The sequence below is a fragment of the Schistocerca cancellata genome, chromosome 5, assembly GCF_023864275.1.
Source record: "Schistocerca cancellata isolate TAMUIC-IGC-003103 chromosome 5, iqSchCanc2.1, whole genome shotgun sequence".
Lineage (NCBI taxonomy): Eukaryota > Metazoa > Arthropoda > Insecta > Orthoptera > Acrididae > Schistocerca > Schistocerca cancellata.
Genome location: NC_064630.1, coordinates 507,910,047 through 507,927,607, shown reverse-complemented (window position 1 = coordinate 507,927,607; position 17,561 = coordinate 507,910,047). Strand labels below are relative to the sequence as shown.

The 17,561-nt window shown below is 42.3% G+C and overlaps 1 protein-coding gene and 1 non-coding gene across 2 annotated transcripts in view; one reads left to right on the top strand and one right to left on the bottom strand.

The window, feature by feature from the left end:
• The window catches only part of LOC126188636 (multiple PDZ domain protein), a 1,242,986-nt gene that overhangs the window by 566,439 nt on the left and 658,986 nt on the right, over positions 1-17,561 (bottom strand). The gene's annotated exons all lie outside the window — the stretch shown is intronic.
• On the top strand, positions 2,408-2,480 carry Trnat-agu (transfer RNA threonine (anticodon AGU)). The gene has a single exon. It is a non-coding gene; the product is annotated as a tRNA-Thr (tRNA).

The following is a 17,561-nucleotide window of genomic DNA, read 5'->3' as shown; positions in this document are numbered from 1 at the left end:
CGGTCTCCATGAACGATCGCGAGCTACTGGTAAAGCTCTTTGACAAAAACGGTGACTATCCGCCAGTAGCCCTGCACAAGTTCCAGTCACTCAAGAGTAAAATAAAAAAAACATGGGCCTGGTGTCTCCTAAGGAACTGCAGAAAATGATTACATTTCGAACAGGCGTTCTTTTGAAATGCAGTGTGGCAGAGGGAGAGAAGGAGTTGAACCGACGCCTGTCGAAGAGTTGCCACAGCATTACATGAGCGGTGGTATGTATAAATGCAGTGCAGGGTGCATAAAGTCCTACGGAACATCCTGCATTGCAATCCATACAACGTCTCTTGTCTCCAGGACTTGCTTCCTGCTGACTTGCCAGCAAGGCAAACGTCGCCTTTGGAATTTCTTGCTCGTATGGAAGCGGACAACGATTGACCATGGAATATTCTGCGAACAGATGAAGCCCATTTCCACCTCCAGAGATATGTCAATACGCAGAACTGCAGAATATGCGCAAGGAAAAATACATACGCACATCAACCGGAACCACTTCATTCTGCAAACGCGCCTGTGTGGTGTGTGTCGGCTGCATCGTGTATCGTGGGTTCGTATTTTTTTTTCTTTGAGGAAATGGGTTCTGCGGGTCCTGTTACCTGTTCCCTCACTATTCAAAAATGGCTCTGAGCACTATGGGACTTAACTTCTAAGGTCATCAGTCCCCTAGAACTTAGAACTACTTAAACCTAACTAACCTAAGGACATCACACACATCCATGCCCGAGGCAGCATTCGAACCCTCACTATTAAACGCTATGACAGTATTTTGCGCACCAACCTCCTTCCAAGCCTTGAACAGCGTGGGTGTGTGCGTAGGATTACTTTTGTGCAAGCCGGCACTCCTTCACACATTGCACAGCCAGTGAATCGGCTTCTGCAGAGGCTCTTCGGAAGTGACAGAATTTTCAGCCCTCATTTCCCAAAAATGGCTCTGAGCACTATGGGACTCAACAGCTATGTCATCAGTCCCCTAGAACTTAGAACTACTTAAACCTAACTAACCTAAGGACATCACACAACACCCAGTCATCACGAGGCAGAGAAAATCCCTGACCCCGCCGGGAATCGAACCCGGGAACCCGGGCGCGGGAGGCGAGAACGCCTTATTTCCCTATTCCCTGCAATCCAGATCACCTGATCTTAATTCGTACGACTTCTGGCTGTCGGGTTATCGGAAAGGTGTTGTGTCAGTGCTCCATTTACGAACGTAGTTGGATTGAAGGCACGCATTACGCAACGCATTCTCAATGTGACCTACCGGGACACTCCGATGTGTTATGGAACATGGTGTTTCTCGATTTCAACTTGTAGCAATCTCATGACAATTAGAAACCGATGTCATTTCGCGTTTTATATGGTTTTTGGCCCCAGGACAATTAAAAACCAATGTCATTTGCTTTTTATGGGATCCTCGGCCTCAGGGCACTTAAAAACCGATTTTTCCCATCTGATGTGGTGCGGCCTTTCCGTGGTGGATGGACTTACTTAACTAACAGTGCCACAACTGATGGCTGCCGAACTTGTGCCGTCAAGCACACTGGAAAGTACGGATGGTGTAATAAGCAACTCAAAACATGCCGTCTTATTGCAATTCATCTGGCATTTGTAGCCAACACTATTTACTTTAAGATGCCTACAGTACCATCTATTGATAAAATTTTCGTTACTTTTATTTTGTTCCATGGCGTTTCCTCCTGCGACACTAACATGATGTTCAAATTTGACGTCATTATGAGCAACGGGTCCTTTTCTTCAGCGTTTTGAAACTGCAGGCTTAATTATAGACACCCTGTACAAACTACTTTAGGATGGTCAACGGATGATTCTCTGTGACAATGCTTGTATTATTAATTTGAAAATATAGTATACGTTGATGAACTGCCCTACTGTTTGGAGAACCGCTTCCACTTCGAAAAACACGTCATATATCTGCAATGACTAGTAACAGATCTGCGAAATGCTTGTGAGTTTCACCAAATCATCAAAAAACATAAAAAAGCGTTTTACGTTCATTCACTGAATGTATCCTTGCCAGGCAGATATAATTAATTCACTGTTTTCCACACAGTTTTAATAACTGTGTAAGTATGTGGAGTGCGTTCTTTCGTACATCACCGAAACAACAGGTATCATATATATATATATATATATATATATATATATATATGCATATAAGAAGGCGAGAGGGCCAATGACTTCTTCAGTGCATATGCATACCGGGTTCGACTTCTTACGGGGTTCGGCGATATGCCGCGAGAAATGAGGATAATGGACAAGGGGCACTACATTGGTAGTGTGTGGGTAAGTTGAGAATTTGGGCCTGATGGGAGACGTGCTGGGGTAATCCGTGCAGCTGCAATCACCACTGTGTCCGGATGGCTTAGTGTTCGGAGCATTTGCCTAGTAAGCAGAAGACCTGGGTTCGAATCCCGGTCCGGCACAAATTTTCAACCATCCCCATTGATTTCAATTAATGACCGGTCGCAGTCAATTTTTGTAATTCCTTTGTGTCATAATTTACTAACTGTGTTTGCTGATATTACAGAACTGAGTTCCAAGCGTTCTAATGACCTGAATGTCGCCAGATTTTTCGAAGTTACTCCTAATCTCTCGCCGACAGTGACTGATCCTTCATTAATGTGCTTTCTTCTCGATTTCGATACGTACCCAACATTAATAATTTTTCTTACGATGCAGAACTGATTTGAATAGCTTATGACGTATTTCGGGAACGTGATCCTGATTTCAGTCATTAAATTAACATGCGACATATTGCTCCTCTTTTTCAGCAATTTCCTCTATTTCATTGTTTTCTGTTGTTACAGGTAATATAATTGCTGCACACGCTTTTCTTCGCGTATTCGATATCTTAAACGTGTAAAATCGCGTTGCCAAGTGAAAATATTGAAAATAATATCGATGGTGTGGGGTTATTTCAGTATATTGAAGGTTTTACGTATTTGTATTGTTTGTAAGTCCCTTAAATAATCTCCGAAATTTTGTTGGCGTTATTCGGGTTTCCCCTGTATACACGGATAGAATAAAATTAAAGTTGGAGGAAAGTAACATCGCCTGTAAGTTGTAGAATGGTCCATATCGGCAACGAGAAGTAGAACTGCGCTTGCGATGGACATCAGAGCTCTTTGTACAATTGACGCGTGTGTGCGCCCAAAGCAGTAGTCACTCACATTTCTCGATTGGCAGGTCAAATTGGCAACAAGCCACTGAATCAATCTGGGCCGAGTGCCGACCGTCCGCTATCGGTCGCACATCACACGCTTACGTCCTGCATCGTTACGAACTGCGCCAGCCGCTAGAGAGAGCGGTGTGCACTCACAGGGATACAGGAGACGCGTGCCAAACCGTAATTCGTTCTACATCCACAGCTCTATTCCGCAAGCATCCTGACGGGATCTGGCGGAGAATAATTCTGATACGACTATGAACTCCCCTCTTCCCTGATCCATTCGCGAAGTATACGTGAGAAGAATAATTGCCGATAAACTCCGAATGTCCTCAATTTCTCTCATTTTCTCGCCATAGTCATTGATAGAGACGTACATGCGAGGAAGTAATAAGTTTTACTACTCCTGTTGGAAAATACTCTCTCATAACTTGGGCAATAAACCTCTTCTACACAACGCCTCTCTTGTACCAACTGACACTAGAGTTTGTTGAACATCTCCGTTACGTTCCCGCGCCGTAACGAAGATGTAGAAGAAAAGGCAAGTATTGGTCGCAGAGTATGTTGAAATAAACTGCCTGAATCGTTTTCACAGTAACCTGAATGAGTCGCCTCATGTCGAGGTACGATATACATCTAGAAAAGTTCATGAAACCACTACCCAGCTGAGATACATCGTCCACACACTGAGCGTAAAACGCCTCACTGGGCCGTTGGTGCAATCGAAGCATTGCATCATTTGAAAAAGAGCCAAAATCGCGACTCTCGGACGGCACTACACACTCTGTCAGCTACTGTCTAGTTTCGGTGGTGTACTATCCCTTGAAATCTTGCAACTTCATGTCCCGCTGTGAGTAATGGGCTTTTGCGAGGTACATGACTCCAAACGCCTAATGCATTTAGTTCCGTTCGCAACGGCCTCTCGGAAACTCATTAAGATGGATTTGCCTTCACAGCAGTTCTTGTCCGGTTTGAAAATGATTGCCGTTGACAAGCCATGACACCCATATCCACTCCCAGTCTGTTACTATCTTCTTACGACCACTTTTTCTTTTTACGCCGTGCTCCACGGCTGCAAGTGGTACACTCTTCTTTGTAGACACGTTGTATAATCTGCGTTGATACACCAATAAATGGCTCTGAGCACTATGGGACTTAACATCTGAGGTCATCAGGCCCCTAGACTTAGAACTACTTAAACCTAACTAACCTAAGGACATCACACACATCCATGCCCGAGGCAGGATTCGAACCTGCGACCGTAGCAGCAGCGCGGCTCCAGATACACCAACAAATCGGGAAACTTCTTTCACGGTTTAGTTATTCACGGGCAGATCCAAACACGACACTTCATTCTGCCTTTCCGTTGCGCCTCTAAGTCGAACAACTTTACTGCACTGACTCCACACAACCAACAGGCGCATGCACGCCACTTCACTGCCATCGCGTAATATAAGCCCTGAAAAGTCACATGACCGTTTGAAATTTGTTCTACATCATCTACAGCGCTTCGAAACTACCAGAATGTTCTTTCGAAACTACCAGAATGTTCTTTCAAGGGGAGTGACTTATATTTTGTCCGGCGAGACTACTTGAGTATGGCGGTGAGGTTACCCGTTTAAATATCTGCTGACTTAATACTGTTGGAAATTGGAAATTTGTGGTAAGTTCTATGGGACCAAACTCCTGAGGTCATCAGTCCCTAGGCTTACATACTACTTAATCTAACTGGTGCTAAGGACAACACACCCACCCATTCGCGAGGGAGGACTCGAACCTCCGACGGGGTGAGCTGCACGAACCGTGATAAGACTCCCTAAGACCTCGCGGCTACCCCGCGCGGGTTTAAGACTGTTCTGGTCGGTTGCAATTTCAATAATTGAACAGTTTATACGCCGGGAAAATTTAACCATTCACAATCTTAATAATACACTCACTAAAAAAAATTAAAAAATCAAAAAAAGGACTACGAAGGACTTATTCGAATGGGACGGAAATCGGTCAATGGATGATTTTTTTCAAGAGAAACAGTTTTAAAAATAGCGCAAGTCAATAAAGCGTTGGTCCATCTCTGGCCTTTATACAAACAGTTATTAGGCTTGGCATTGATTGGTAGAGTTTCTGCGTGTCCTTCTGGGGAATACCATTCCAAATTCTGCCCAATTGGTACATTAGATCGTCAAAATATCGTGTTGGTTTGAGGACCCTACCCATGATGCTCCAAGCGTTCTTAACTGGGAGCCAAGGTAGGGTTTGGCAAGCACAAAAACGAGCATTAGAAATTCTCCCCGTCTGCTGGCGGGCATGCTTAAATGTAGGTCCAGGATGGCTTGCCATCTAGAACAACAAAAATTACGTAGAATATCATCGACGTACCGCTGTGTTTTAAGTGTGCAGCAGATAACAACCAAAGGGGTCCTGCTATGAAGAGAAATGCCGCCCCAGACAATCACTCCTGGTTGTCGGGCAGTATGGAGGGCGACAATCGGTTGGTATCCCACCGCTATCTGGTGCGTCTCCACACACGTCTTCGCCCTGAAATCTCATTTACTGCAGGAAAATCGTTTTCAACGACAAGTCCTGCTTCGAACTGCATCGATGACGTACCTGGAGAGACCCCCGACAGCGGTCGGACACCAAACTGACTGTCGTCTACTGGTGTGCCATTTCTTTTCATAGAAGGACCTCTTTGGTTGTCGTCCGCGACATCGTACCAGCCCAGCGATACGCCGATAGTATTCTACGCCCCGTGTTTTTGCCCTCCACAGTAAACTATACTGGACTTACATTTCAGTAATATAATGCCCGTCCGCACACGGCGAGACTTTCTACTGCTTGTTTTCGTGATTGCTTAACCCTACCTTTGCCAGCAAGATTGCTGGATCTCTCTCAGACTGGAAACGTTTGGAGCATCATGGGCAGGGCCCTCAAACCATCTCGGGATTTTGACGATCTAACTCATCAATTGGACAGAACTTGGCACAATACCCCTCAGGAGAACATTTAACAAGCTGAATAACTGCTTGCATGAGGACCAGAAATGGACCAACGCATTACTGACTTGGTGACTCTTTCTCCTGAATAAATCATCCGATTTTTCTAAAACAGTAATTATTCGTTTTTTTGTACATGTACATTACATCTACCGATTTCCGTCCCATTCGGATAATTCTTTCGTGGTACGTTTCTTTTTTTTGTCTTGGAGTGTAATTATTGACTAGATGCACTACAAACAAATTTTTCTAAATATCTGGATAACATAACGGTATCACGAACAGTTTAATACCCCTGTGAAGAATAAGGTTCTTCAAAGTCGGTTTACTCACTCGAACGGTATCTAAACCTATAACTCAAATAAAAGCCAACGACCCTGCCACAGTGGTAACACCGGTTCACGTCAGATCATCGAAGTTAAGCGCTGTCGGGCTGGGCTAGCACTTGAATGGGTGAACATCCGGTCTGCCGAGTGCTGTTGGCAAGCGGGGTGCACTCATCGCTTGGGAGGCAAACTGAGGAGCTACTTGATTGAGCAGTAGTATCTCCGGTCTCGGAAACCGACATACGGCTGGGAGAGCGGTGCGCTGACCAAATGCCCCTCCATACCCGCATCCCGTGACGCCTGTGGGCTGAGGATGACACGGCGGCCGGTCGGTATCGTTGGGCTATCATGGCCTGTTCGGAAGGAGTTTCGTTAAGTCTTATAAAAAAGTTCTTTTATAAGGACATACTGCAAACAGGGATTGTGAATAAGTTTAACGATTTTGGCTATATAAACAATTTTTTTAAAAGGTATGAATAATAATTCGTCTGTCTTACATTTAAGTAAAAGTAACCACATGTCTCTTCAGGCAGCGCTCACTCATTTGTTTGCGTGATCACCTTCCGAGAAAGGATAAATCATTCCACACCTACCACTAGAATTGATATCAGATACATTGTTATTCACGTGACATTATATATCTTGCTGATGTCTCATAAATACTTCTCTCTACCACAGAATAGTAGTATCTACGGAGTAAGCATAGCGTAGTGCTGATGTCGCCAACACGAAACTGAGTTACTACTACGGACGCGAAACGAAATTCGTCAAGAGAGAAAAAGTAAGTAAGTTTCACATGGAAACAATTCCAGTTACCACGCCTGAAAGAACTGCTTTAAGGCTCGAATTCAGTGTAAAAAAAGAGTTAATATCATGCGACAGTATGGCCACATATTTACAAACCGAACGCGTTTGCGGACCGTTTCCGGGATCCGCCTTGCGGATTAACGACGAGCCGACCAACCTGAAGGTTGTTTTTAGGCGGTTTCCCACGCCCAACTAGCTAAATACCGGACTGGTATCGACGTCTCGCCTCAAATACACGCTGCTCAACCACTTATAAAACTTCCGCAGACTCGAACATGACATTTACTCTAGACGGAGACAGATGGGGTACACAGATTTTGTCCGAGGGGGATTGGAGGCGTCATGAAGAGCATCCAGTTGCCCACTGTCACGAACATTGTCACAAGCCATGTAAACAATAGGCCCCCATAGCGAAATGGGAAAAGGCAAGGAAGAGCAAGAGGCAATCAAATGAATACGAGACAGATGGGAAAAAGTAAACTGTCCGTTATTTGAAATGTAATCTCCATAACCGCTAACACATTCATCCCACTGCGAGACGAGACCATCATTGCCTTCACGGGAAGTGCTGTTGCCTACGGTACCATGACTGTGCCCAAGAGTGCATCTCTTCGTCCGAAGGAAATCGACGGCCACGTGTGTGTATTTCTTCAGGTCTCCAAAAATACGGAAACCGAATGGAAGAGAATGTATGGACGATACCAAAAATATGGAAACCGCATAGAGGAGACTGAATCGGCAATGTGTAAGGGGTTCTTAGAGAAACTTCTGCACTGTACCCTAAACAACCTTGGGAACAAAATTCTGTTTTACGCATCAGATATTCCTGCTCCCGACTCTCTACTGATGATACAGCGCTATCAGAGACGTGATACTGGGATATAATTAAAGAAATTTTCAGAATAAAAACTGATTAATTTTCTCAAATACAGGACGAAAAACAAAATACAGACGGTCCCGCTTGAAGTATCTTGTAACTTCATCTACAGAGCATGGGTGCAGAACAACATCGTAAATAAAATTTCTAATTTCTTATTTTGTATTCGGACAAGAACTTTAACTTGAAACCCAAGATTTTTACGTCTTCTTACGAGATCTTTCACTGTGTTTGACTGCTGAAAATATCTCGATGTTAATTTGACATTCATGTTTCCAGTCATCGGGGTCATATAAAGTACGGTTTGTATTGAATTTACATTTAAATACAAAGCATCAGTACACACAAAAATGTGTAACTTGCGATGCACGAACTAAATCGCTTGCAGACAACTAATTAGCTAAATCCGGGTGTTAAGAAAACCACGCAGTACATTTTTCCCTTCTTCATTTTAATTAAATACTATTTAAAAAATAACAGGGACATTCATTAGTGTACCATTAAGAATAACAACGATCTTCTCTGTTAAAAACTTAAACGTTCTCGAACATAGAAAGGAGCAAATTCTGCATTAAAAAAGGACCACTTCCGCTTAGTTATTGGCGGTGAAAGACAATAAGATTATTTAAAAAATGAAGTGACGGGACTTTTGCTTAAAACAGTCTCCTACTCACAGAGTAATCGTTTTTCAAATATATGTCAATATTGGGACCGCAACTCTCCAAATCGTAGTGAGATGTCGTGAACGTGGAAATAATCATCTAGTTAATGGAAAGTGGAATCTGATCATCTTAACTACGGCGAAGCTGTCTTTAGCTGGATACAAAGAGGATGACAACGAAAATGGAACTGTCACTGGGGTCAATGATATAACTGCTGTAATTTTCTCAATACGGATGATGAGCCATTAGTGGCAGATTACAAGCACGTGGTGACCTCAAAGGGAACGGCACAGTCTTCTTCCTTTTACCATACCTACGAGTCTAACTCTCTGAGAGCAGTTTATGATTTTAAGAATAAATTTAAACTCAAACGCGCCCTACTTGCTCTTGCCAATCTTTCCACAATACCTGCTGGAACCTGAGGCTGTTTCTTGCAGTAGTTATTGAACATTACACTTAATTTTAAAAATTCATCAAAATGGTTCAAATGGTTCTGAGCACTATGGGACTCAACATCTTAGGTCATAAGTCCCCTAGAACTTAGAACTACTTAAACCTAACTAACCTAAGGACATCACACACACCCATGCCCGAGGCAGGATTCGAACCTGCGACCGTAGCAGTCCCGCAAAAAAAAAAAAAAAAAAAAAAAAAAAAAAAAAAAAAAAAAAAATTCATCTCCAATATGTATTAACCAAGCGATAGTGAACAGCGGTAGGATACGGACTCGTACCCGGAATCAGTTAACCATCAAGACATCGAAGGTTTCCCTACATCGCTTCAAACCAATGCCAGGTTCCTTCGAAAATGACAAAACCTATCTCCTTCCAGAATCCGTACAGTCTACATAAGATAAAAATGTAAAACGTACAATTTACTTTGATGTTGTGTCCTATATTTATCTTGTAAACATCACACATTCTAAAATATATTAGGTTGGCATAATTTTGCTTTCAATTCTTTTTATTTTATGATGAAAGAATCTTCACACGCTACCAATGACAATTGACTTGTGCACATATCATTTGATTGTGTAACCTTCCCCACTGCATCCTCCGTATTTTTACATAGTTATTGCGTTACATTCCTACTACTACTTACAAACTGCACCTTACAGCACTCAATATGAATAACTTATTTTGTTTTGTTGTTATTTGTAGAGCTATTGTTGGAATATTTATAGCGTTGTACTAAAGTTTTTTTTTATACGGTATTGTCTCATTTTTCCTTTTCTTATGTTACACGGCTCGTGAGATTGAAACCAGAAATGGTTCTGATCAAGGTTTTCGAGAAGGCTCCCCAGGTTTGGGGAAAATGTAGGAACTGGAAATCCGCTCCCAAATATTCACAACTAGGACTCGCTCTGCACCGCTAGCAGTTAGCCTGGTATTTGGCTGAAAACTCCTTAAATCTGAAATGGGTCGTTACTCGAGCATCCTGATCCACCTAGAGAATGAAAAATACATAAGAAACTAGTATTTTCAGGTCATCAGTTCCCCACGGTACACTGCACCTGCTGAAAAAGCTATCGATTTGAACACCTACTGGGTTTGCACCTTTTTGTCTGGAACGTGTATCTTCGTCTGCATCTTTCGTGGTCTTTTTTCGAGACATACGTAGGAAATAGCTATATATTGGTTGACTCTCCTAGGAATGTGCGGTCTTCGAATTTTAACAGTAAACTACACTGTGATGCAGAACGCCTCTTGCAGCATCTGCCACTGGAATCAGCTGAGCATCTTCCATGACGCTTTCGTGCTTAGTGAATGAACCTATAACGAAACGTGTTGGCTTTCTTTGGACCTCCTCTCACTCCTGTGTCAACCCTATCTGGTACGGATCCCGCACCGACGAGCAATACTCAAGCATTGGTCGAACGACGGTATCGTAAGCTATCTCCTTTGTGGGTGGGCTACGTTTCCTGAGGATTCTTCCACAGATCTGAGACTGGCATTTGGTTTACCTGCGGTTAATGTTATGTGATTGTTCCACTTCAAATTGCTCCGTGCGCATACTCCTAAGTATTTTATGGGTGTGAGATCTTCCAGTGGTGGTTCTGCAGTCGTGTAATCATACAATAAAGCGTTTTTCTGCTTATTTATGCAGAATGCGTCAAATTTCTTTATGTTGAGAGTCCATTGGCAATCCTTGCACCAAGCATCGATTCTCTGCAGGTCGCCTTGCGTTTCTTTACAATTTTCTAAATTTTCTAGCGTTGCAATTTACCTGTATACGACAGTAACGACCACGAAAAATATCATGGAATTTCCGACGTTATCGCCTACTACATTTATATATATATTGAGAAAAGGGGTGATCTTACCTGACTTCTTTGTTATACGGCCGAAGCTACTTTTACTTCAGTCGCGGAGCAAGCCTAATATTCTGTCATTCGCATTTTCTTCATTAGGCGACGGTGTGGAGCTGTATCGAACGTCTTCCGGAAGTCGAGGAACACGGTATCAACCTTGGCGCCGGTGTCTACTACTGTCAAGAGTCTCACTACGACAGCACGCATGGTTCCACGTGGTAGCTGTTTTCGAAACCCATGTTGATTGTAGTACAAGTTTATATGCCAAAGAGCTCCGTAGATGATGAAGAGATTGGAGAAATGTATGATGAGATAAAAGAAATTATTCAGCTACTTAAGGGAGACGAAAATTTTATAGTGATTAAGGACTGGAATTCATAGCAGGAAAAGGAAGAGAAGGAAAATAGTCGGTTAATATGGACTGGGGAAAAGAAATGAAAGAGAAAGAGCTTCCTAGCAGATTCCACATGTGGAAGAGACCTTGAGATACAGGAAGATTTCAGACTGATCACATAATAACAAGAAAGGGATTTCGGAACCACATATTAAATTGTAAGTCACTTCGATGGCAGATGTGGACTCTCACCGCAACTGATTGTTTATGAACTGTAGATTAAAACTGAAGAAAGTGCAGTAAAGGTAGGAAATTAAGGAGACGGACCTGGATAAGTTGAAAGAACTATAGCTTGTTGAGAGTTTCACAGGGAGCATTAGCTAACGACTGACAATACAGGGAAGATGAATATGGTAAAATACTAGTGAGTAGCTTTGAGAGATGAAATAGTGAACGCAGCAGAGGATCAAATAGGTAAAAAGACAAGATCTATCAGAAACCCTTGGATAACACAGGAGATATTGCAACTACTTTATGAAAGGAGAAAACATAAAAATGCAATAAATTAATCAGGCGGTAGGGAACACAAAAGTCTACAAAATGAGACTGACAGGAAATGTAAAATGGCTAAGCAGAAATGGCTGGAGGAAAAATGTAGGGATTTACAAGTATATAACACAAGGGGAAAGATAATACCGCCTACAGGAAAATTAAAGAGGCCTTTGGAGAAAAGAGTAGCAACTGTATGAAATCAAGAGCTCATATGGAAAACCAGTCCTAACCGCAGAACGGAAAGCTGGAAGGTGGAAGGAGTATATAGGGGGTCTCTACCAGGGAAATGTATGTAAGGGCAATAGAAATGGAAGAGGACGTAGATAAAGATGAGATGGGAGATATGATACAGAGCACTCAGAGACGTAGGTGGGAACAAGGCCTCATGAGCAGACGACATTCCATCAGAGCTACTGACAGCATTGGGAGAACCAACCACGGCAAAACTCTTCTATCTGGTGTGGAACATATATGAGACAGGCGAAATATCCTCAGAATTCAAGAAGAATATAATAATTTCAATTCCAAAGAAACCAGGTGCTCACACTTGTGAATATTACCGAAGGATCAGTTTAAAAAATCACGTTGCAAAATACTAAAACGAATTCTTTACAGAAGAATGCAAAAAATGGTAGAAGCCAACCTCGGAGAGGATCAGTTTGAATTCCAGAGATACGTAAGAACACGCAAGGCAATACTGACCCTAAGATTTATCTTAGTGGATAAGTTAAGGATGGACAAAACCTACGGTTATGGCATTTGCAGATTCAGCGAAAGCTTTGGAAATTGTTGACTGGAATACTTTCTTGGACTTTCTGAAGGTGGCAGGGATAAAATACAGGGAGGGAAAGGCTATTTACAACTTGTACAGAAACCGACAGCTGTTATAAGAGTCTAGGGGCATGAAAGGGAAGCAGTGACTGAGAACGTAGGGAGAAAGAGTTGTGCTCTATCCCCGATGTTATTCAATCTGTACATTGAGCAAACAGTACATGAAACCAAAGAAAAATCTGGAATAGGAATTAAATTCCAGGGAGAAGAAAATAAAAACCTTGAGGTTTGCCCACGACATTGCAGTTTTGTCAGAGACCACAAAGGACCTGGAAGATCATTTGAACGGAAAGTACAGTGTATTGAAAGGAGAATGTAAGAACAAATTCAACAAAAGGAAAATGAGGCTAATAGAATGTAGCCGAATTAAATCAGGTGACGCTGAGGAAATTGGATTAGGAAACGAGACATTTAAAGCAGTAGATGAGTTTTGGTATTTGGGTAGTAAAATAACTGAAACTGACGATGACCGAAGTAAAGAGGATATAAAATGTAGGGCAGCAATGGCAAGAAAAGCGTTTCTGAAGAAGAGAAATTTGTTAAAATCGAATTTAGATGTAAGTGTCAGCAAGTCTTTTCTGAAAGCATTGGTATGGAGTGTAGCCATATTGAGACGTGAAACATGGACGACAAACAGTTTAGACAAGAAAAGAATAGAAGATTTTGAAATGTGGTGCTACAGAATAATGGTAAAGATTAGTTGGGTAGCCCACATAACTCATGAGGAGGTAATGAATACAATTTGTGGTACAACCTGACTAGAAGAAGGGATCGGTAGACAGCACACGTTCTGAGACATCAAGGGATCACCAGTTTGGTACTGGAAGGAACTGCGGGAGGTAAAAATCGTAGAGGGAGACCGAGAGATGAATACAGTAAGCAGATTCAGAAGGATGTCGGTTGCGGTAGTTACTCGGAGATGAAGGGGCTTGTACAGGATGGAGCACCATCGAGAACTGCATCAAACTTGTCTTCGGACTGAAGACCACATTAACAGCCGCAAGAACAAAAACATTTTTTCCACAAAGGTGATTTGTGGCCTTCATAAATGTTGTAATTCGCGAGTATAAAACATTTTCCAAAATTCTACACCATAGTGATACCACAGATATGGGCCTACAATTTTGGTCTTTTGTTCGACGACCCTGTTCGAAAATGTTAATGACTTGCACCTTTTGTCCAATGACTTGCAACGCTGCGCCTCTTAGCCGACCTACCGTACACTGCAGCGTATTTTCTATGTTGAATCGTATTGCTTGGTATCCCGTCAGATCCAGTGGCCCTACCTATGTTGAACGGTTTATGCTGCTTTTTTTTATACCGTTGTCATTTATTTCTATGTCTGTCACTCTGACGTTCGTGCGCCTATTTAAAGAACCAAGTGCAATACGATCTTCAGCAGTGAAACAGTTTTGGAAAAAGACGTTTAGTATTTCGGCCTTATCAAGGTAGTCCTCCGTTTCGATGTCATTATCGTCACGGAGTGTCTAGATAGATGGTTTCAATCTGTTTATTGATTGAACGTAAGACTAAAAGTTCTTATGATTTTCTGTCAAGTCGGTCGATAGAATTTTAATTTGGAATTGGTTGAACGCTTCACACATGCCTCTCATTACACTTATTTTTTTTTTAGTTTAGTATTTGTCTGTGAGGTTTTCGTCACGTTTAAATTTGCAGTGAAGCTCTCCTCGTTTTCGTACCAGCTTCCTAACATGACTGTTGAACCATGGCGGATCTTCCGCAGAACTCAAAACTTTTCTCGCACATATTTGCCAAAAGCGTATTGTACAACATTCTTGAACTTTATCTACTGATACTCGACATTTTCAGTCCTCGAGCCGAATTTTTCGTGTTTACCGGCCTGGTAATTTGAAACCTATTTCTTGTCACTCTTGCTAAACAGAAATGTCTTGCTGTCTATCTTTATAATCACATTTACGGTTGTATCCAGCGATGCTATAAAAATCTTATAACTGACTTCCTGTTCTACGCCAACTGCATTGAACGGTTCGGGCCTGTTACTGACCAGGAGACGTAGTATGTTGTCTTCACGAGTCAGTTCTCTTATTAGTTGCACAAGGTAATTTTCGGATATTTAGAACGATTTTACATTGTTACCTGTCTTTACTACTCCCCTTAATCACTTGTCTTCCGGTCTGTAGCTGGTAATTTGAAATCCCCAGTTAAAAACGTAACATGACTAGCAAATTTAGGCGAAATCTTCACCAAGTTTACCCCCAAATGTTCCGCCACTCCTGAGGTAAGAGGTCTTTCGATGATACCGGTTTATCCGCCTTTAACATTTATCATCACTCAAATTATTTCGCATTTGGAATCTGTACTAACCTCACTAGACAACGTATTTTTACAGACAAAATCACGCCTCCATCACCGGTTTCCAACGTATCATTGCGACATAACTCTCATCGGAATTTAGAACTTAACTATTGACAATATATGATTTCAGGCAGCTTTCTGTTCCTAGTAGTATCTTTGTTACCATTTGTAAGTGAGAGTATTTCTTTGAACCTTCCATAGAAGCTCTTACAGTTAACTAAAACTCTATTAACATTTTCTTATTCCGATCTCCCATGACGAATGCTACTGTCTTTAACTGATGGAACTAACTATTCTTGCCGGCCGGAGTGGCCGAGCGGTTCTAGGCGCTACAGTCTGGAGCCGTGCGGCCGCTACGGTCGCAGGTTCGAATCCTGCCTCGGGCATGGATGTGTATGATGTCCTTAGGTTAGTTAGGTTTAAGTAGTTCTAAGTTCTAGGGGACTGATGACCTCAGAAGTTAAGTCCAATAGTGCTCAGAGCCAACCTAACTATTCTTCCCTGTCTGAAATGAAAATATTTCTCATCGGTCTAATAAGGGATTGCTATATCTTAAAAAGCCCATATGTGCAAGCCACACGCACATACTGCCAGAGAAATAAATTAAAAATAGCTCCAAACCCGCAGTTTCGACCAGGACTGTTGGGGTTTGCAAGGCAAATGCCAAAACTGGAACTCTTCTCCCAAATATTCCTAATTGGGATCCCTTAGTCACGAAGCTACCCGAGGATCTCTTTTTGAACGTACTTATGGATGGAAAATTTCTGTCTCGCCAAAAGTTCTTTACGCTTGCCGAAAAGATTGAGATCGCATGGTGCAAGAGCTCGACTTCTCGAGCAGCTGCAGCACACACGTGTATGCGACTTTCGTCAAATTGTTGGCTCGTGGTCGTGCGGTAGCGTTCTCGCTTCCCGCACCCGGGTTCCCGGGTTCGATTCCCGGCGGGGTCAGGGATTTTCTCTGCCTCGTGATGACTGGATGTTGTGTGATGTCCTTAGGTTAGTTAGATTAGAAGTTCTAGGGGATTGATGACCATAGATGTTAAGTCCCATAGTGCTCAGAGCCATTTGAACCATTTGAATCAAATTGTTGGTACCATTTTACTACGGCTGGACGCAGTATTGCATGTGATCCATATACTGCCAGAATTTCACGGTTAACCTGTTTCCAGTTGCCGCGCCTCTTCACTCCGCCACCGTGACGCATCTGTTATCCACAACGCAGCAGAAATGTTTCTGCAGGAAACGCGGAACATGTGATTTCTGCCGACTATGCGCAACTCTTGTTGCCCAAAGGTATTTGCGTTGGACGATATGTGTCGCTTATTTTCTGAAGTCCATACAACATCTCGATATTGATTGCTGAACAGTCTTAAGTTTTTGAATGCTTTTTGAATTCAAAATCCACGTCACACTGCACTAAGTCAATAACGGTATTACGTTCTGATAATAAACTTTCCTTTCCTGATACATCGAAAGACTCTGAATCTTCTGTTTAGTTTGTCATACGTTTAGGCCTGTAATAAAGAGTGAACAAAACACAGAAAAGAAAACTGTGCGTATTAGCAAAGACATTATCTAATCATTTACTGAGCTTTTGTATTTAGGGCAGTTGAAGACAAACTAGATTGACAGCAAAAGAAATAAAAGGAACAGTAAAAAGAGCTCTGAGCACTTAGGTAAACCACACGGGTTTCTCATACCACGCGTTTGATGTAACTGAAACGGAATGGCTACAGTGATTGCGTATTACTAGTTTTGACATGCAACAATGAGACGTGGACTTCGAATGCAAAATGATTTAAGAAGTAAAGGTTGCTCTGAGAATAATGGAAAAATCGTATTGAGAAGGAAGAGAACAGAAAGGAAAGCAATTAGACAACTAATTATGACTACAAAGAAAATGAAACGGACGTGAGCGGGAAATATACACTAGTGGCCATTAAAACTACTACGCCACGAAGACGACGTGCTACAGACGCGAAATACAACCGACAGGAAGACGATGCTGTGACATGCAAATCATTAGCTTTTCAGAGCATTCACACGAGGTTGGCGCCGGTGGCGACACCTACAACGTGCTGACATGACGAAAGTTTCCAACCGATTTCTCATACACAAACAGCAGTTGACCGGCGTTGCCTGGTGAAACGTTGTTGTGATGCCTCGTGTAAGGAGAAGAAATGCGTACCATCACGTTTCCGACTTTAATAAAGGTCGGATTGTAGCCTATCGCGATTGCGGTTTATCGTATCGCGACATTTCTGCTCGCGTTGGTCCAGATCCAATGACTGTTAGCAGAATATGGAA